Raw genomic sequence first — 22,548 nt, 5'->3', positions numbered from 1 at the left:
GCATAATGTTATAGTTCTATGATAAACTGGAGATGGCCTAGATGTCTCCAGCTTAAAAGGTTGATTCACTAATGGGTCATTCCATGCCAAACATCTCAGCTATTTTAGCGACCATCTCAAATCTGTTCGAAAAAAATGTGATGATTTACTGCATTGAAAACAGTGAAACAGTAAAACATTTTCAAAAGAAAAAAATGTTTGGTCACGTAGTTGCCTTATGAACTTACGTGAATGTCGTTTTACTCTTGCTTGTGCAAAATTTTATTTTAAAAGTACTGCTCCTTGCTTCTATACCGAAATTTGTCTGCATGTTAAGTACAAGTTCATGTGTAAAGTGTTTGAAGTGTAGTAATATTAGTGCAATTTCAGTGGCACATACGCCTCCAAGACTAACAAAGTGCTTGATACGGCTGGTTGGTGCTGTATGGTAGACAAAGAAAGTGCTTAACAGCGCAAACAAGGCTCTGTTCTCGTCTCCTCTTTCCCTTCTTGTCGTTCGCGCTGTTAAGCAATTTCTTTATCTACCATGCCTTCAAAAACTTATCCAAAATGAGTTATATTTGAAGTTTTTTGGTTGTAATACTGCACTTTCTATGAATGTCTGAGTAATGAGTACTAACTACACAAAAGGTATATTTTAAAGAAAGAATATTATGAGACCCCTTAAGCTGGTAAACATTGCGAGAAAAGAATTACAAATTTCGCAGAATCGTCATTTTCGTCTATATTGAGACGCGATTTGCACTGTCGAGTGGTCCAATTAAATATGACATTCAAACCTAAATTGAAAGAAAAAAAAGGTATTTTCATATGCCAATTGTTATCAATACATTTTTTTGTTTTAAAGAAGAAAATAAGTTTTGAACTTCCGCATTGATAAAAATAGGGAATTTCAAGGTGGCAGCTGTCGTATGACCAAATGGGAAGATAGGCGCGAATGGGAATGCTAAAAAAATATTTTCTTCCTGAAACAAAAAAATATAATGATGGTATAGGAAAAGAACTCTTTATTTGTTTTCAATTTATGTATAAAGGTAATATTTAGTTGAGCCACCACATGGTGTAAATCGCATCTCAATATGAACAAAATTTACGATTTTGTAGAATTTATAATTTTTTCTCATAAAATTTACCAGCTTGAGAGGTCTCAAATATTTTTTTCTCAAAAGATACCTTGCGTGGAGTAAGTATTCACTACTCAGATATTCATACAAACTGCAGTATTGCAATAAAAATTGCAAACATGACACATTTTAGATAACTTCCTAGAAGCATATGTGTCAGTATAATTGCAATAATATTACTGAGCTTCAAACACCTTGCACATGAACCTTTACTCACATGTACACCATGTTTTGTATTGAACATACTTTTAAAGTAAATTTTTTCATAAACAACACCCAAACAACATTCCGGAAAGTTCCGAAGGAAACCACGTGACCAAACATGTTTTCTCTCCGAAATATTCTACCGTTTTACTGCTTTCAATACAGTTAATCAGCACAATATTTTTCTAGTGCATTTGAGATGGTTGCCAAAATGGCGGGGCGTTTGGCATGAAATCACTCTAACAGTGTGTCATGAACACAGAAAACGGCGCTATGCTTATTAAGCCATCTATTTACCCAGAAATATATTGAAAGTGCCTCATCTGAGGCACTGTATAACACTGCTTTTTTCACAGTTCTAAGGCGGCTGCACGTGCTATTGTTGTTTACATGTGCAGAAGCGGCATTCATATCTAGTAGAACTCGCTGTTGGGATAGTTGGTGCATGTTTGCATTCAATATTAGTCAATTTTGCACCAAAATGACGACCACACAAATGAAGAAAACACATAAACGGGATGGGCACTCATTTGCAATTGTTTATTTCTTGAGAAAACAGCCTTATATAAACCCACTTTTCGTCAACGCATGTGCAACTTACTCGGGCCGTCCCTTACCTAATCACACTTAGGACACATAATCGCTAGATACCGTGCTTCCAGCTCATACATGATGAGTGAAGTTTTGCTAACGCAATCAATACCCCGTTTCTTTTGTGAAAGCCCTTCGAAATTGCTCTTGGTGTGAATCCACATGAAGTGACATGCGCTCTTTTACGGGCACCGTCATTATTCTTTGCCGTAAGGGCGTGTGCCCTCGCTCGATCATTGACGCAGCGCCTCGTCGTCTGGCTAACATGTCTCTTTCTGCACGATAGGGGTATTTTGTAAACCGCTTCAGTGGCAGACTTCGTGAATGGCCGCGCATGCTTGTTTTTACAGCCTTTCAGCTGCTCAGCATGATTTCCAGCGATGCACCGGCGCAACTTTGCTAGTTTGTTAGGGGCACGAACTCCATCAGTATTTCATGCCGACTCGCCACTTTTTTAAGGTTGTGTGTATGAATATATGGTATATTATGAATATATGGTACAAACAGCTGCAAGGAGCACCGGTCCTGTCTATGTGTTTTCTTTGTGCGGTCGTGGTTTCGTCGCGAAATTGACTATTCAATTTCGGGCATTCATGTCTATTGACAGCATATGTTTAAAGTCTGTAGCACAATAATACATGCTATTTTCGTATCCATATTTGCATGTTCAAGCGAACAGAAGCGGCGCCAATTGTGTCAATTGGATACAATTTCCTAATTTTGCACAAAACCTTTATGAAATACCCAACCAGCCTCAATATTTCTCAGTATTGTTAATTTTATCAAGAAACATAACATTCATTATTCAACGTAAGTTTGCGCATCACTATCCACTTGATTGATGCGTGCAGTTTAATGTCCTAAAGCCACCATTTTATTATGAGACGCCTTAGGGGAGGGCTCCAGAAATTTCGGCCACCTGGGGTTCTTGTGCACCCAAATCTAAGCAAATGGGCCTACAGCGTTTTCGCCTGCATGAAAAATGCAGCTGAGTACCTTGGCGACAAAACCATCGAGGCGGTGTCATCATCATCCAATGTAATACATATGTGCCAACCGTAATTATAACTTTAATATTGACTATACTGCAACCTCACAGCAAAAGAAAAGAGTAGAACGGTTTAAAAGAAAGTTCTCCCCCCTTTCTATGACGTCCATAACGCTTTTTAAGTCTCTGGCTTTTGCCAGAGACTTAAAAGCGTACTCTGGCTTTTGCCAGAGTACGCTTTCGCTCTGCGGAAAAGTGCTTTATGATTTGGAAGTGGCTACCAATAGTCGCTGTGAGAGGACACAAAATGTTTTTTCCCTATATTGCTCTGCCATGCGGATGCCATTCAATAATGAGTACTAGTATGAGTGCTGGACGTCTTTCAGAGTGATTTATGAGGGTTTCGCCGCCTTAAGCGACGATAAAGAAAATTGTATGCCACTTTTTTCTTTTCAGCACCCCCTTGAGCTCCTCCTTTACGAATATCTGGAATTTCTGGGTCGCCTGTCAAACAGTTTGACAAGCTCGGCAAACGCTATTGTGAGTTTTACCCCCGTAGTTTAGAACGTCCCTTCACTAAATGCTTCACCTTGAATTGAGAAAATTGATTCCAGCGCAGTCTCTAGGCAGAGCAAGTCACCTAACATCAGGGATAATCTGCAGGGATTCTCGAGAAACGCAGCGTTATTTTTGGACAAGCGGTGGCGCTGTGCTCAGCTAGTTCAAGTGAAGGACGAGATTCCAGTCGAGGAGCATTCCTAAATACGGAGGTTAGCATTGTTTGCACTGTGGGAAGGTTCAAGAGTGCTTTTATTGAAATAGCTGTGCTCTCATGTATTTTGAATGAATTAGCGGATGTCAAATATTTCTACATATATTTTTTTCCTTTTGTATGATTCAGTCTAATTTGTTGTACTACTGTAAATTTGAAGCCCAACCGCGGTGGTCTAGGGGCTATGGTACTCGGCTGCCGACCCCCAGGTTGCGGGATCGAATCGCAGCTGCGGTGGCTGCACGTCCGATGAAGGCAGAAACGCTGTAGGCTGGTGTGCTCAGATTTGGGTGCACGTTAAAGAACCCCAGGTGGTCAAAATTTCCGGAGCCCTCCACTACGATGTTTCTCATTACCTTATGGTGGTTTGGGACGTTAAACTTCACATATTAATCAATGCTGTAAATTTGGAATTTCAGGCTCAAAAACGCTGTGTTTGTTTTTCCTGAAACCTGCTCAAAATTTAAATTTTCTCCCTGGAAAAGCAAGATATGATGCTTCAAAATATGGCTCCAGATGATAGCTTGGCTGCTGCACCTCTGCTAGCTGTAAGTGGTTACTCTTTCACCCTGCTTTTGTGTGTCCATTGTATGTTCTTTTATGTTGAATTGTTTCAGGGGGACATAATATGTGGTGCGCTTGATATTTTACATCTTTAAATAAATTATTTTGCATGGTGAGTATCTAGTGACACAGTTAAGTTATTGTAATTTTGCCTATTGTTTTCACTCCTGTTATATTGTTTCTCCAGTATTCTGAATGTCTTAACACACAAGCGTTATTGTGAAATGAAAATGCCATTTTAAGACTGTTTTGTCATTACATTCGTTAGAATACCACTAACTTTGCATAATATGCATAAGGCATGCCACAACACATGCAAACTGTAGCGTATCAATGTGGCAATTGTAGTGTGCATTGATATATTATTTGAGTATATTGGAGAAATAAGGCATGCTGCATTACACTACTCTTTCTGCTGTTTGTATGCTTCACTGCACTGTGCTTTTGTGCTGCATTGAAGCGTGTTAAAATTAGTTCTTCATCTTTAAGTGCAAATAAAGGCTCTTCTGTTGTACTTTGATATGCATGCATTGGTCGTTAGAGCTCAATTCTGTACCATTGACGTCTGATTTCTGGTCTTCTTTTGTAGCCAATGGCATTCTGCTCTGCACAATTGAAAAATGCTTTTGATTAACGTGCAATTTGTCTCTGAAGCCTGTATGTGCTCTGTGTCTACTAAAATAAAGATTATTTCATTTTGCACTATGAAGTGACTGTGAATGTTGTGTTATGTGTGACAGCTCATTTTGAGTGATGCCTTTGCATTCAGCTAGGATTACATGTTATATGTGAGAGCCTTATATGCCGTGCTTCATATATGCACCATAAAAACTGTGCTAGTGCCAGGATTACCACACTGTGGCAGGAGCCACTACAATAGCGCCTCTGCACATCAATGGTAAAGGGAAAGCTTTCACGTGCTTCCACATGGGTCTACAGGAAAGGGGTAACACTCGAATCATGGTAATTTTCGCATGGGTGTTGCGGCATTATTCAGCATGAACACCCCCACACCCTTTTTGCTGTTTGGGCGAATCACACCCCTACACTACTTTTATTTTTTAAGGGTGTTAAGGTGTCATAGCAATATTACACCCTTACGCCCTTAAGACTACTTGGGTGTACATTCGCTTTTACACCCTCACTCCTTAAGGTCACTTGGGTGTACATTTGCTTTTACACCCTAAAAAATGTTTGTGCCATAGAGTGTAAATTCGGAAATCGGCCCACGGTAATAGGTGTAGTCCTGCTTGATACACCCAATTCGTGGGGTGTAGGGATGTGAGTTATAGACACTGTAAAACACCTATATGGGTGTAATTTGGTTTACAGTGTGCATCCCACATAATGGGTGTAACAAGCAGGACTACACCTATACAATGGATGGATTTCTTAATTTACACCCAAGGGTTCGAACATTTTTCGTGGGTGTAAAAACAAATGTACACCCAAGTGGCCATGGGGAAGTGGTGTTGTAATAGCGAATATACACCCAAGTAATCTTAAGGGTGTAAGGGTGCAATCTTGCTATGACACCCTAACACCCTTAAACAACAAAGTATTGTAGGGGTGTTTTCACCCAAACAGCACAAAGGATGTGGGGGTGTTCACGCACAGTTACGGCCCAAAACTCATGTGAAAATACATATCAAGTACAACACAAAATCCTTTATTTGCACTTCAAAATGAACCATTTTTAACATGCTTCAATGCAACACAAAAGTACAGTGCAGTGAAGCATACAAACAGCAGGAAGAATGCCATGCAGCAGGCTTTATTTCTCGAATATACTGAAATAATACATGAAAGCACACTGCGATTGCCACAGTGTGCATTTATGGCATGCCTCATGCATAATATTTAATGCTAGTGGTATTTCAATGATTATAAGAACAAAACAGTCTTAAATTGGCACTTTCATTTCGCAAAAAACCCTTGTGTGCTCAGACATTCAGAATACTGGAGAAACAATGTTACAGGAGTGAAAACATTAGGCGAAATTACAACGACCTAACAGCGTCAATACATACTAACCATACAGAATAGTTGATCTAAAGATGTAAACTAATAAATGCATCAAATAATAACAAGTCAGCCTGAAACAATGCAACATAAAATACCATAAAATGGACACACAAATCGGGGTGAAAGAGTAACCACTTACAGCTAGCAGAGATGCAACAGCTAAGATAAATCTGGAGCAATAATTTCGAGCTTCATATCTTGCTTTTCCAACAGGAAAATTTAAATTTAAAGCAGGTTTTATGAAAACAAACACCGCAATTTTCAGCCTTAAATCTTAAATTTACAGTATTGACTGATATGTGGGGTTATTGTCACAAAATAAACGTATGATTGTGAGAACGCCACAAAGGAGGGCTCCGGAAATTTCGACCACTTGGGGTTCTTTAACGTGCACCCAAATTTGAGCACACGGGCCAACCACAATTCTGCCTCTATTGGAAATGCAGCCACCCAGCCGGGATTCGATCTCGCGACTTGCGGGTCAGCAGCCGAGTACCTTAGCTACTAGACCACCATGGTGGGGCTCCATATTTACAGTAGTACCACAAATTAGACTGAATCAATTAAAAGAAGAAATATATGTGGAAATTATTTAACATCCGCTCATTCATTCAAAATTCACGAGAGCACAGCTATTTCAATAAACAGTCTCTTGACCTGTCCAACAGTGCATACAATGCTAAAAGTGACAATAGCACTTGCCGAGCTTGTCAAACAGACTGACAGGCGACGCAGAAATGCGAGAGACTCGTGAAGGAGGAGTTCGATGTGGTGGCGAAAAAAAAGTGGCATAAGGTGTTTTTATCGTTTTCTCATGTAGCAAAATCCTCATAAATCACTCTAAAAGACGGCCAGCTCTCATACTAGTACTCGTTATTGTATGGCATCTGCACGCGTGAGTAATAAAGGGCAAAATTATTTTTGTCCTTTGACAGCGAGTATTAGTAGCCACTTCCTAATCAGAAAGCCCTTTTTCGCAGAGCAAAATTATATTGTGGCGAAAGCGACTTAAAAAGCGTAATGTACCTGTGAAAAAGGGGTGCGAAACATTTCTAAACCACTATACTTTTTTCTTTTCTTTTGCCGGGAGGTTACGGTACAGTCAATTAAAATTTTAATTACGGTTGGCGCATCTTTGTTAGATTGGATGATGATGGCCCCGCCGCGGTGGTCTAGTGGCTAAGGTACTCGTTTGAATTTTGGTGGAGGCAAAAATGCTGTAGGCCCATTTGCTCCGATTCGGGTGCACAATAACTCTAGGTGGTCGAAATTTCTGGAGCGCTCCACTAAGGCGTCTCATAATCAAATGATGGTTTTAAGACGTTAAACTGCACACATCAATCAATTGAATGGTGATGCACAAATTTACGGTGATTACTGTATTTTATATTTTTTGATAAAACTAACTATACTTAGTAAATATTTGCCCTGGTGGGGCATTTTATAACGGTTTCGTGCGAAAATAATAAATTGTACCCCACTGACCAAATTGGCGCAATTGTTGTGCTCTTGAACAAGCAAAATATTAACAAAAATAGCAGGTAATAATATGCTACAGGCATTAAACATGTGCTGCGAATAGATATGAATGCCTGAATTGAATTGTCGATTTATGACTAAACCATGACCACACAAACGAAAAAAAACACATGGACATGACGGGTGCTCACTAGCAGCTCTTTGTACCATTTACTCTACATAAGGTTAAACACAACCTTAGAAAGGTGGTTAGCCGGCATGAATCACTGCTAGAGTTCGCTGCCCCAAAGAAACTAGCAAAGTTGCGCCTGTGCATCACTGATGGAAATCACGCTGAGCAGCTGAAAGGCTGTAAAAGAAGCATGCGTGGCCGTTTATGAAGTGTGCCACTGAAGTGGTTTACAAAATACCCCTATCGTGCGGAAAGAGGCATGTTAGCCAGACGACGGGGCGCTGTTTGAAGGATCGAGCGAGGAAACACACTCTTACGGTAGAGAATATCGACGGTGCCCATTCAAGCGCGCATGTTACTTCATGTGAAATCTCGCCAAGAAAAATTTTGGAGGCCTGTCACAAAACACGGGGTATCATTTGCGTGGCGAAACTTCACTATTCCTGTGTACGTCGGAAGCACAGTATCTAGCGAACATGTGTCCTATAGCGTGATTAGGTAAGCGACGGCCCGAGTATGTTGCACATGCGTTGACACCTGCGTCTCCCTTAGCGAACAGTGGTTTACATAGGCGTCTCGCCTGTTCCGCATGTTGAAGACGTTGTTTATATTCTGTCCCCAAATGTTGACATTTTGCTTTCGCACAATGTTGCAATTCCTTACACTGTCGTCACTATGTCGGCCAACGCATCCCGCCTATCACTTGGGAATTTCGGCCTCTGTACACAACTGCTTCCTTCTGGTATATCTCTCATTGAAGTCACGGTGGTGGCAGAGTGTCATATTTGCACTCTAAGTTATGACAGCATTCAAAGTGCACAGAAATCTTTGCCTACACCTCCATCAGGCCAAAGCGTCTTGAAAAAGATTACATCACCCGATTTACCGAAAAAACAAGCTAACGAACTGCGTTTCCTTCTTGCATCTTTTTGGGACAACTTCAACCTTGGCGACCACCCCCTCGGCCTCACGTCTGTTCTTAAGCATCAAATTGACACAGGTGATACGAGTCGAATCTATTGGTGACCCTACCACGTTTTCCTTGCTGAGCGGCGCATCATCCAACAGGAGGTCGACAAAATGCTTTTTTGGAATATCTTAGAGCCTTCCAGCAGTACATGCGCGTCCCCTGTTGTACTTCTCAAGAAGAAGGACAATAGCTGAGGATTCTCCGTCGAATACGGGCATTTAAACAAGATCCCGAAGAAGGACGTCTACCTTTTGTCGCACATAGACGATGCCCTGGATTGCCTTCATGGTGCAAAATATTTTTCTTTGATCGAGCTTTTCGCGCCGTGTACTGGCAAATAGCCTTTGATGACTGAACTGTGAGAAGACGGCGTTTGTGGCTCCCGACGGTCCTTAACAGTTTAAAGTGATGTCATTCAGTTTATGCAACGCGCCTGCCATGTTCGAACATTTGATGAACGCCTTGCTGCACGGCTTCAAGTGGTCCATCGGCCTGTGCTACCTGAACGACGTATCGTTGTTTTTTTGCTTTTTTAACGCACCTTGAAAAGCTATCGAAAATCTTATCTTCCTTTCGTACAATGGGATCGCAACTCAATTCGGCAGAGTGCCACTTTTAATGTCGTGAAGTTTCTTTGCTCGAACAAGTTGATTGTGTAGGCGTTCGCTCTGATTATGATAAAATAAGGGCACTAAAAGATTTCCCTGTACCAATCTGTACTAAAGATGTTCGCAGTGTCGTTGCCCTATGTTCTTACTTCCACCGCTTCGATAAAAACATCGCCGACGTCGCACGCCCTCTCACTCAACTCTTCAAAAAGACAATGAATTCATCGGTGGCCCTGCGCGAACAGATGCTTTCCGAAACCTGGAGTGGCATGCTTACTTCTGTGATTCTTGCTCACTATCACGTCTCTGCTGCAGCATATGTTCGTACAGACGCAAGTAGCTATAGCATCGGTGCAGTCCTGGCCCAGAAACAACAAGGACACGACCGTGTTGTGGCCTAAGCCAGCAGCCATATTTCGCCTACCCAGAAAAACATTCAATAACTGAACGCGAATGTTTGGCACTTGTTTGGGCAGTCAGAAAATTTCATCCCTATTCGTACGGTTGGTCATTCACAGTCATCACTGATTACCACGCCTTGTGCTGGCTTTCGTCCCAAAAAGATCCTTCAGGCCATCTTGGCCATTGGGCGCTGCGCCTTCAATTATTTGACTACTCAGTCCTGTACAAAACCGGCCAATTGTCGACTGCTTGCACATGTCGACTGCTTGCCCCAATACGCTGTCGAACCTCCAGACGGAGGCTGCTCTACAACAACCCATGTTTCCGACGTTCTCTCTCTATCCACATTTAATGAAGTTGGAACCGAGCAGCGATGGTATACTTTCTTGCACGGTAATATCCAAAAGCTAACGTTGGCGACCCCGACCCTTGCCTTCGAACGTTTGAATTACATAATGGTGTACTGTACCGTTGCAATATACGTCCTGACTACCCCGAAAGACCACTCGTCGTTCCTCTTCAATTGAATCACACTGTTCTCGCCCGGATTCATGATGCACCGATAGCCGGTTACCTCGACATGTCGCGGACCTATGACAGAGTCCACCGGCGCTTCTTCTGGCCTGGCTTGTACCGTGGCTTCATCCGTTATGTTGCAGCTTGGCACCCTTGTCGACGACGTAAAAAACCAAATGGCCCTCGTGCTGGACATCTTCAGCCACCGGACATCCCACGAGACCTATTCTACTGTGTTGGCGTGGACCTTCTTGGCGCTTTTCCTACGTGAGCTGCGGGTAATTGGTGGATTGCGGTAGCAAGCGAATACACTACACAATACGCGATTACATGGGCCCTTCCAACCAGCTGTGAAACTGATTTGGCCGATTTCTCTTTCGCGGACGTCATCCTACACCACGGCACCCCTCGACAACTGTTTACAAACCGAGGTTGCTACTTTTTTCCAAAGTGGTTGGTGACCTCCTCCACTCCGGCGACCCTAAACACAAGCTTTAAACTGTTTACCATCCACAAACGAATGGACTAACTATGTGCCTCAATCGCACTCTCACCGTCATGTCCTTCATGTATGTTTCCGCCGATCTCCACGACTATGACACTACGTTACCATCCGTAACATTCGTGTACGATTCCTCTAGACACGACACCGCTGGGTTTTCTCCTTTTTCTGTTGTTCGGCCGTGACCCTGCGCTACCTTTCGACTCGCTTCTGCTGACCGGACTAAATATACGTCTGAGTACGCTCAAGATGCTACAATGAAGGCCCAAGCAGCACGCCAAGTCGCTCGATGACGACTACTGCACTCGCAGGACAATTAGAAGAACGTATATGACGCCTGCCATCATAATATTTACTTCACGCCCGGATATCTCGTTATGCTTTGGTCCTCTTTGCGCCGCCTTCGACTTTCGGAGAAGTTACTTCCACACTATTCAGGGCCCTACCATATCTTACGCCAAGTAACTGATGTCATTTGCGAAATCGTCCCTATGGATCCCGCCCTCACTCACCCTGGCACCGACATAGTACACGTTATGGGACTCAAGCCGTATCACTCCGCTGCCTCCAGATTAGCACCGGTTTGGCTCTGCAGCCGCCGTGGAAATCATGTAACGGGTCGCCGACAACGATGAAAAGGACATGGAAAAAGATAACGTGGTGTGTCTCTTCGAGCGAGCTCGACGCCATCTTGTCCGCCCTGAGTTCATTTTGTATTCTGTCCAGTAAAGTTTTCTTCCCATAACAATACGTTATTCCAGCTTTGGCATGTAAGCATTCACCACTACCAATTTTCGATTTTCTATTTTGGTATGCAGCTTTATATGCGTCGATACGAAACACATCTGTTTCACTACGATACCAAGTTTCTATCATCATTACAACAGAAAACAAAAAAAATTAACTCGTCAAGAAATAAGAGAACGCTTTCTCTTTTGGCATGAGCTGATTGAATGTTAATAAGAAGAAATCTTTGCGACTGTCTATGATGGTAACTTACTTATGAGTTCAATTCACTACACTGAAATACATCGCCATATCTCACGGCAGAAACAGATCTACTGTTGAGCAAGGCAACTTTAGCCAGATCCTTTTCTGAAGTTACATGTAAAACACTTGCCCTGTCTGCCTTCCGCATGAAGATTCTATTGTGTGGTTACCATATATATTATGAAGTCTTTCTTTGGAAGACCTTTATTAGGCCCCAGGAAGCGACAGCCGACAGCTACGATGAACGAACCAATATGATGATGCCACGCGATAACGATGGGGATGCATGAGCAACACATGATAATGATGATAATGTACAGGTGAAGAGGATGGGTATACTAAATGCCTACTCTAATTCCCCCAACGTGAAAGCGGCCAGCTTGGCCGCGGCAAGTCATAAGGACAAAGAACGTCGCATGAAGGGCTTCATACGTGAGACATGGACGACTTCAGTGGTTCGATAACGGCAATCTGCTGGGGCTACAAGTGGCGTCACGTGATAAATAACTAGTGAAGTCTCTTGAAGAACTCTCTGCGGCCCGATAAATCGTGGCTGAAATTCGTCGCACAAACCAGGTGTGCGAATAGGCGTCAAAAGGAGCAATTCGTCTTCAGGTTGAAAGGATAAAGCACGATGCGACTCCTCATAAACTAGCTTTCTCTCTTGTTGTCGGGCATCGGTAATTACGCGATGATGTTGGCGGCACTCTGCGAGTCGTAAAATGTATTTCTCTGAAGAGGATGGAGATGAATTCACGTGGCAGGTAAAGAAAGAGACGTCCAAGAAAGAAGTAGGGAAGCTTCCATAAACTAGGCAGAATGGTGAGTAGCCGGTTGTCCACTGATTGGCCGTATTGTAGGCGAAAGTGACGAATGGTAGAACTACATCCCAGTTCTTGTGGTCGGGTTGAATATAGGCGGCGATAATGTCTGCAAAAGTGTAGTGGAATCGCTCAGTGAGGCCGTTATTCTGGGATTGATAACTAGATGCAGTCTTATGAATTGTGCCGGAGGCGTGAAGAAGTTCGCTCAGTAGTTGTGAAAGGGAGGCCCTTCCACGGTCACTGAGCAATACACGTGAAGCACCATGACGCAGAAAAATGGCTCGGAGGATGAAATCGGCAATTTCAGAAGCTGAAGCAGTAGTGACGAATGCCATTTCGGCGTAGCGCGTCAAATGGTCAATGGCTGTTACTCTCCATCGGTTGCCAGCAGCACTGCATAGAAAGGGGTTGTAATGATCGACGCCTACTTCTTCGAATGGTGTAGCTGGGCACGGAAGAGGCTGTAGGCTACCATCTTGAACAGATGTGGGTAGTTTTCTGCAATGGCAGGTAGTGCAGGACCCGACGTACCGAGCTACAGTAGTGGGAACGCCTGGCCAATAAAACCGACTTTGAAGGCGATCGTAGGTTTTATAGTAACCAAGGTGACCAGCAGTCGGATTGTCATGAAGCGCTCTGAGGACTTCGGACCGAAGCGATCGGGGTAGAACGAGAACCCAGCGCTGGCCGTCAGGATGGCAAATTTTGCAGTACAGCACCGAGTTGTCCAGCTTAAATTGCGAGAGTTGGCGACGGAGCCTTGCAGTAGGTGCACGGCAACTGCCAGTGAGGTAGCCTTTAATACGTCGACAGTTTGGGTCAGCCAGCTGCCGGAAAGGAAAATCGTGGGGCTTGTCCGAAGGCAGCTGGTCCATTGAGGCGAGAGGAAACCACCACAGCCATGGACTCTGAGGTTGTGTTGAGCAAAGTGATTGCCGAAACGCTGAGTGGAGCCGCTGGTAGTGGGCAGCGAAAAAGTGCATCGGCGTCACTATGTTTTTCGCCACACTTGTATACGATGTCAAAATCATGCTCTTGGAGGCGTACAATCCAGCGGCCAAGGCGTCCTAACAAGCTCTTGAGCGTCGAGAGCCAACATAAAGCATGGTGGTCAGTCACAATGGTAAAATTGCGGCCGTGCAGATAAGTACGAAAGTTCTGCACTGACCGAACGATGGCAAAGCACTCCCGCTCGGTGATCATGTAGTTCCTCTCGGCCATGGAGAGGACGTGGCTGGCGTATGCAATGACTCGCTCTCGCGAAGAGTTGTCGCGTTGCAGGAGAACGGCTGCTAAACCGCGGCCGCTAGCGTCTGTAAGCAGGAAGGGCGGTGCATCATCGTGAAAATGAGAAAGTACAGAGTCATTCATGAGGGCACTCTTCAACCTGTCGAAAGCCGATTCACATTCCTGAAACCACTGAAAGGGCGTACTGGAAGCACGTAGCTTATTGAGTGGTGGAGCTATGGAGGCAAAGTTTTATGAATCACCGAAAGAGGCGAGACGAAGGAAACTTCAAAAATCTTTCGGTTTGTCAGAGCGAGGGAAGCGAAGGACTGCAGCAGTTTTCTCAGGGTCTTGACGAACCCCGTCACTGCTCACAATATGACCGAGGACCTTCATAGATATGCTGGCGAAATGACACTTCTTGGTGTTACTTTGAAGACCAGCGCCTGCAAGGCAATTCAGGACCTTGTCCAAGCGTTGCAGATGTTGAGGGAACGTCGATGAAAAGACAACAATGTCATCGAGGCAACATAGGCAAGTCTTCCAATTTAGGCCACGCAGCACTGTGTCAATCATGGGCTCAAAAGTTGCGGCCGCATCGCATACACCGAAAGGCAAAACATTGAATTCGTATAGGCCGTCCGGGATCGCAAACCCAGTTTTTTTCTTTATCATCTTCGTTCATGGGGATTGACCAATATTCGGAACGCATGTCAAGGCTTGAAAAAAATTCAGCACCTTGTAAGTAATTGAGGGCGTCGTCGATGCGTGGCATGGGGCATACGTCCTTCCCAGTAATCCTAATGAGTGCTCGGTAATCAACGCAAAAGTGTACTAGACCGTCTTCTTTACGCACCAGAACGATAGGTGACGACCAAGGACTGCTTGAAGGTCGGATTATCTCCCGTTGCCGTATATCGTCAATGTTTTCCTCAATGATTTTGAGGGACGAAGCTCCTTGTAGCGGCACCCGTTCATTCCTCATAGCCATTGTAGTATGCAACAAGTATAACATTTGACCTCCAATGTGGTGCCGGTGAGAGATTTCTTCTGTGCGTTGTTAAAAAATGAAAAATAGTGCTCAATGTACATGCCAATGGCTGCTAATGGGGAATAAGAGACAGGAGCATTTGGCTCTCACTTAACGTGCGTGCTGCGACCCTCATTAGCAGCCATTTGCACGTACATTGAGCACTATCTGGCAAGAAAGGGTTGCTACGTTATACTCGCTGGGTGTAACCTGCTTAGTTTTAGAAAGGTTTAGCGAGCGTTGAGCTCCAGTGCCATGAATACAATGAACTAGTATATACCATGAACTCGAGGTGATTAAAGATGGGAAGTAGATACGAAGTGCAAGCCGTGAAAAAGTAAAAAGCCGAATTTTCCTGTCTCTCATTTCACATTATCAGCCATTGGCATGTACAATGAGCACTATCTGTCAGGAAAAGGTTGCTATGTTATACTCGCTGGGCGTAACCTACTTGGTTTTAGAAAGGTTTAACGAGCGTTGGGCCGCAGTGCCATCGATACAGTGAACTAGTACATAACAAGAACTCGGGGCGGTTAATGCGAAAAGTAGACCCGAAGCGCAAGCCGTGAGAAAATGTGCGTGTGCCACCTCTTGTTTAGTCCTTGGAATGTCCGCTGGATGGCGGTGCTTCTATATGGGCAATATATGATGAAAAGATGCGAGATGGTGGTACTTGAAGTGTTCAATAGATGGACGAACGGACACAGAGACAGATTCATAGATGGATTAATGAACGGACGCAGAAGCGGTTGCGTGGACGAACACAGGGACGAACGCACGAAGAGACGCACGCACGGACGGGTGGATGGGGATGGAAGCATGGACGGTCACACAGACGGACGCATGGACAGACGGACGCAAGAACGAATGGACGCACGAATGCTTAACTGGCACTCTTTGGCCGTGAAATGGCTCTTGCGCCACAAAACAACAACCATCATCATCAGACGAATGCTTCACCCCACTCTCCATCATTCACTCCGTGAATATGCTGCCAATTTTCCTTCGGCTAGAGAGACGCGGTACGGACGGCAGTGCACAATGGATGTACCGTCGGTAGGAATACAATATGCTATAGCAGTTGTCTGGCCCAGGGTGGATGAGTGAACGTCAAAAGCGTTTGCAAGCTTTTTCAACAAATCCAGCAGCTGCTGCTTCTGCGAGTCTGTCAAGTCTTTGTTGATGGTTGCTGTAAAGGCCGAGGAAGCAGCGTGATCTGCAGTATGGCCTTTTGAGGAGACATGGGTAGGAGGCACAACGCACACAAGCTCCAGATCGACAACGCAGGTGACAGTAGTGCCCCGTGGCAGCAAAGTTTTATTTAGTGTGGTGTTCGTAGCAGCGAGGACAGCTGGTCCATTGTTGAAGCGAGCTTCAGCTGATGCGAAATCTGTGCTTTTATTAAGGCAACGGGGCGATGGAGTGTCCAAAATGTCACTGGAGGTGACGTTGTTCGACAAAACTGCGACTAATTGATGTTCATGTGGTGGTAACTTGATGTCTACAGCAGCGATGAGTCGAAGTGGCCTGTAGGTTTCGTCACTGAGCAAGTTGTCTTTTTCAGTAAGATGGACGACACGTTGTGCAAAACAAATTGTCGCGGAAGTAGAGGAAAGAAATTTTCAGCCTAAACTGAGTATGTGGGAGCACGGGGATAACACAGCAAATTTTGTATGATGAAGAATGTCGTAGATTAGCACACGGGCAGTGCAGAGAGCGGAAGGGCGAATCATTGTTTTCTGGGCTGTAACCAGTGTAGGCTCATCATAAGGCATCGCAACTTTTCGAAGATGGGCACAAAAATCAGCACGAATAACAGAAAACACAGCCTTAGTGTCCACCAAAGCATCAACGTCCACTCTCTAAACTGTGACTGTAATCATATTTTAAGGGCGCGCAGAAGGAACTCGAGTCCTGTGTTGGAATGCTGTTTGTCCTCCAAAAACTACATCGCTTAGTTTTCCTGATGCCGATCAGAAGCGAGGGATGCAGACTAAAGAGGAGAATAGGAGCGACGATAGGGCGATGGTGAACGGCGTCGGACTGATCGGTCAATACTGCGCAGTTCATCCGATGCTGGCGGAGATGGAGACAGACACGGCGGTGACGAAAAACTGTGGCCTTGATACAAGGCTCTTGCGGTATAGTCCCGTTCGTGTATGTCATACCCTCGACGCTCATCTTGCTGGCGCTTGCGTCAAAAGCGTGAAATGTGACCACGATAGCCGCAATAATAGCACGTAGGCCGAGTCGACCGATAAGGAGTGTAGTAGCTTGCGCTAACTGCAACGGGAGAGAGAGCAGTGAGAGGGAAAGATGATGGCTCAGGCGGTGGTGATAGAAAGCTCGTGGGAAAGCTTGTGGGAGGTACGGCATTAACCGACGCGTACGTTCGTGTCAGTGACGTCGAGCTGACGGTGCTTGATGGTGATGAAGAAAAACTACTTGCTAGAAGAACAAGTTTTTTATGTGTAGCGGTACGAAAAGTTGTAGTATTTGATCATTTTAAAATTAAAATTTGGCCCCGACGAGGGCGCCCCTACGAAAAAGTGATAGCGCGAGTGGCGAGAAAAGTTAGTAGATCCGCTTTGGGTGTATTTAGCAGAAAGGCGCCGTGGTTGATTTTTCGTTCCCTAGTGGTAATCACTTGAACTTGAGAATTTTCAAGGTCTGACAGGGTTACTAATTTCAAATCCAAGACAAGCACTGTTTAGCCTTTTCAGCCGCGGCCTACATCCTATCTCGCGCCGTTCTAGTGAGGAATGTGACGATCACATTTGATTTTTTTATACACAGTACACGGAGCACTACGTCAATATCGTTACCCGTGACATCAGTTCCTAAGCACTTGGCAAAGTTTGCGACACTCTTCTTCAGGTATGCTTTTTTCATTTAGGGGAGTGCTTGGATATTGATATTCATACATTGGCTGTATTGTTTCAGCTCGACAACTTACGGTCTAGCTTCTATCAGGTCCAACTGCAGTTCTTCACTTTCCTTCTGACACGGGGCACTCTCAGCCTTGACTATGCCAATCTCTTTGCGAAAGGCTTCCACACCAGTTCTAAAGGCTTCAAAGCTCTCATTCATGAAGAAAAAATAATCTTAGACACTTTCAAGTTCATACTTAGGAAGTAAATACAGCGCAGAAATACGGACAAGGAATGGAGGAAGAGAGAACACCGCGCTGAACTCGCAACTGAACTTTATTGAAAGATACACGCACATATATTGAGCATTTGACCCGGTAACGTGGAAAAAAAGGCGTCTGCACAACAAAGCAAACAAGGTATAAAACAAACCTAATCATATTGATCATCAACACAAGTGTAACAACCACGAAAAAAAACACAAAATACATGCCTTCCCACTTGCCCGAAACCTACGGAACGGTTCCCAACCAACTAACAAACACTTTGACATGACAGCGCTGAACCCAGGTACCGAACTTCTTTTCCCCTGTCCCATGTCTATATTTTTGTGCTGTATTTACTTCCTAAGTATGAACCACCAACTAGCCCAACTTTTGCTAATATTACTTCCAAGTTTAGTGACTATTTTAGTGTTTGAGGAAGTGACCTTTTAAAGTTCACATTACCTCTAATTGAGAACGCGTCAAGTCGTCCCACTAAGCCACCTAGAAAATTCACAACCTCTTTGATACTATTGGGCTGTGTCTCAGCGAGGGCCGTCGCCCTACTGCCCATGTCGCCGGAATTTTTATCTCACGTGGTTTCAAGCTCTTTCTAGAAAAATTGCACAAAACTACTCTTGTACAAGGAAAGCAAAATACACAGCACAAAAGATTTAAAAGAAAGCACTGTTCTGAGTACAATACCCAAGTAAACTTCAGCAGCAGCAGCAGCAGTGACGAAACTTATGGGATATCTAATGTTCATTATGAAATGTAACTGACCTGCACAGAGTGCACACAATAGATTAGCGAGCATCCTTTCGTTATCGCCGTTGCTATCTGAATGAAGCCAGCAGCAGAAAGAAAGCTCCCCCAAAACAAACTTGATAACAGCTCAAAAATTCCGCTGGCTCAGGTAGATGGCGTTTTCGGTAGCGCTGTCCAGGTCACTTTATTGATGATATTGAGGTATCTGCCGAGAGTGCATACAGTATGCTAGCAAGCGTCCTTTAGTCGTCGCCGCCGCTGCCTGAGTGAAGCCAGTAGCAAAAAATGTGCCGCCATATCCAAGAAATGATTGATCATGAGCGGGCAAAGTTCCGGAGGTAAACCTGGTAAACCATGAGTCCTCCGTACAGTTTGTCCACCCGATTTTATTACAACGCTCCCTCTTGCGTACTGTTACGCAGCGCACCTCCGACGACGTTACGAAGGGCGCCACGAATTCCATCGCTGACACCGCTGTTGCGAAAGCCGATGACGCCAACACGGTCCCGAAGGCGCCACTGCTTCGAACTCTGCCGAGAAGGTCACCAGCCGTTTGATAGCATCGGTTTCTCAGCTCGCGATTGCTTCTGCGCAGAGCTGATAGACGAGCGGACGAGACGACGGTGAGTTAAACGAGGTTTAAGTACAGCATATATACAGAGGCGTTACATTTTCGGCATTGGGGTTAATAGCTTAGAGACTCGAAGAGCCCAGCTCTCTTCTCTGACACGTAGATATACTGTTCGCGACGCGCCGCGGGGCTTTTTTATATGCACCGGGAGGATTATTTGAGTAACCAAATGTCCTACCAGAAGCGCTGCTGGCCGTGAGGTCGGAATCCTCTAATGAGGTCACCGCTGGGCCGCGTCATTCTCATCGAATCCGGAGCCGCTGCGCGTGGTTGCAGCCAAGGACGAGTGACGTCACCACGTATTGCGTCAGACTCGCCAGACAGGAAGGCGCCTATTGCTGCAACGGGCTCGCTGTGCGTGCGTGACAGAGAGGCACCGCCGCGTGATGACGCCGTTGAGTTGTTCGCGTTAGGCAGGCTCGCGTGCTGGCCTTGACACAGATTGCCTTTTTTCAGAGGCATGGGTGTTCGGTAAGGACTCGCTGGCATAACAGCACCCCCGCCGCCAGACAATGCGCCGAAAGACGAGCTGCTTCCACGTGGCTCGGATGTCAGGCGCGCTCATTCGCCAGGTCCCTCCAGGTTCGCCGCCAGAACCATGGAGAGAATGCAGCTTCAGACTCTGTTCCGTGAAGACATCCCATTCTTGAGGACAGATCCCAGCTCCACTGGCCTGTCACCACAACTTGTTGGCCACCTTCGCTCGTCTCTTCTGACGATCTTTGGTCTCAGCACTTGTAGATGGTTCTGCAACTTGTCAAGAACGGTTCGACAACAGATAACACACGACACAAGCAAGTGCCCTCTGTTACCCGACAGAACACCAGACAAAGTATATAACAACATATACCCAGCTACGTGTCTATCGGAATTTCGTTCCCTCTACATCAAGAGGCACATGTGGGGCACAAGACTCTTAAAATGAGAACTCAAAATTTTACACGTACAACAACGTAACAAAATAGAATAGAACATAAAGTTGGCTCCTTGAGCTCATTCTGGACGAGAATGCTCAGCTAAGGCCGTGGTGAGGACAAAATTTTGCCCCGAAAGCCAGCGAAAAACCGAAAGGTGGAGAAGGTACTATCTCAACGCACGGCTTAATGAGTCTGCTTAGCGTTTAACTTTCCTTTTTTGTAGCGAACGTCAAAGTTGTGCTGTTGGAATAACATGATCCACCTCAGTAAACGGCCACTTTTAGGCGACATGTTTTTTAACCAGGTTAGAGGACAGTGGTCCGATTTGACCACAAGCCACGAACCGCAGACATAACAAGCGAGCTTTTGAACGGCCCACATGAGGCAAGAACATTCCTTTTCAGAGGTACTGTATGCCTCTTCCCTGCCGCTGAGTTTTCGACATAAATACAAAACTGTCCTTTTGTTACCTGCACTGTCCTTCTGGCACAATATAGCTCCAATGCCGCAATCACTCGCGTCGCATTGAGTCACAAGTCTCTTAGAGAAATCGGGTGCCATGAGAACGGGCTTTTCGCTTAGGTCCTCTTTTAGCTGGCAAAACGCATTCTCCTTTTCTGAATCCCATAACACTTTAACCAGCTCGGATTTTCGAAGTGCGTCAAATAGAGGGCTGGCAATGCTAGTGTAGTTTTGCACGTAATGCTGATAGTATCCACCCAGGCCCAAGAATGCCCTTATCTCAGATGTTGTGGTTGGTAATGGATAGTTCACGACGGCGGCTACCTTAATTTCTGAAAGTCTACACCGGCTACGCTCCACAACGAGTCCCAGGTAAGACACCTCGCCGCACCCTAGGTGACATTTAGTAGGTGTCACGGTAAGGCCAGCTTCTTTCAACCTGTTCAGCACGACCCGTAAATGCTCGACATGTTCTTCCCAGCTCTTTCAGAAGATGGCGACATCGTCAAGATATGGCAGAGCAAACTCAGAGAGGCCTTTAAGAACGCGGTCCATTAACACTGAAAAAAAGGGGGCATTTTTCAATTCAAAGTGCAGCTTAAGTGGACGATACGTTCCAAACGGAGAAACAAATGCGGCATAGCAACATGCGCGCTCTGTAAGGAGGACTTGTCAATACCTTCACACGAGGTCTAACGTGGAAATATTTCTGGGCTGTGACACAGTTTCTACCCTTTCCTCTAGGTTTGGTATCGGGTAAGTTTGGTCTAGAGTTATGGCGTTAAGACGCCGATAATTGATGCATGGCCTGGGATCTCTTCCCGGCACTTAAACCAATATTAGAGGGGATGTATAGTCACTCTCGCCCGGTACTATGACGCCCAACTCAAGAATTTTAGCAATCCCTGTTTCATGATCTGCTTTTGCACAGGGGAACAATGATACGGCTTGCTACGGATTGGCTCCTCACAAGTTAGCTTGATATCGTGTTCGATCACCGTCGTGTTTCCGGGACGACCCAAAACACGTCTTAAAACTCGGAAACAATCCTTCTTAGGTCCTCCTTCTGGACTTCACTTAACCTAGGCTCTAGGTTCAACTGCTCCAAGATTACCTCCGATCCCCTTTCGGTTACATCACTGGAACTCGAAATTTCTGCTCCTTTTTCCTCTGAAGCATTCTACAGCATATTTACGACCGCTTGACTTTGAACGTAAAATTTCATCAAGTTACTGTGGTAAACTTTGTTCGGCTTCCTTCCTAATTTCACTTCATAATTGGTGTCAGAAAGGTTCGATATTACTTTGGCGGGCCCTTCCTAATGAACCTCAAGCTTGTTCTTTTTGGACGGCTGCAGCAGCATTACCTGACTTCCTACTTCAAAAGTGCACTTCTTCGCCGATTTATCGTTGTACTCCTTCGACAACACTTGTGCAGCTTTCATGTGGATTTCCACAAGATCTTTTGTTTTCCCAAGCCTCTGAAGGGGGTCTAGAACATACGCAACTACATTAGGGTCCTCATCAAATCCCTCCAAGTACTCGCGTAGCATTCACAACGGTGTTCTCAAATTCCTGCCATACACAAACTCTGCAGGGCTAAAACCAGTGCTCTCATGAGGAGCTGATCTAAAAGCGAACATAGCCGGA

Source organism: Rhipicephalus microplus, chromosome 5 (assembly GCF_043290135.1).
Source record: "Rhipicephalus microplus isolate Deutch F79 chromosome 5, USDA_Rmic, whole genome shotgun sequence".
Classification (NCBI taxonomy): domain Eukaryota; kingdom Metazoa; phylum Arthropoda; class Arachnida; order Ixodida; family Ixodidae; genus Rhipicephalus; species Rhipicephalus microplus.
This window is presented reverse-complemented; position numbering follows the sequence as displayed.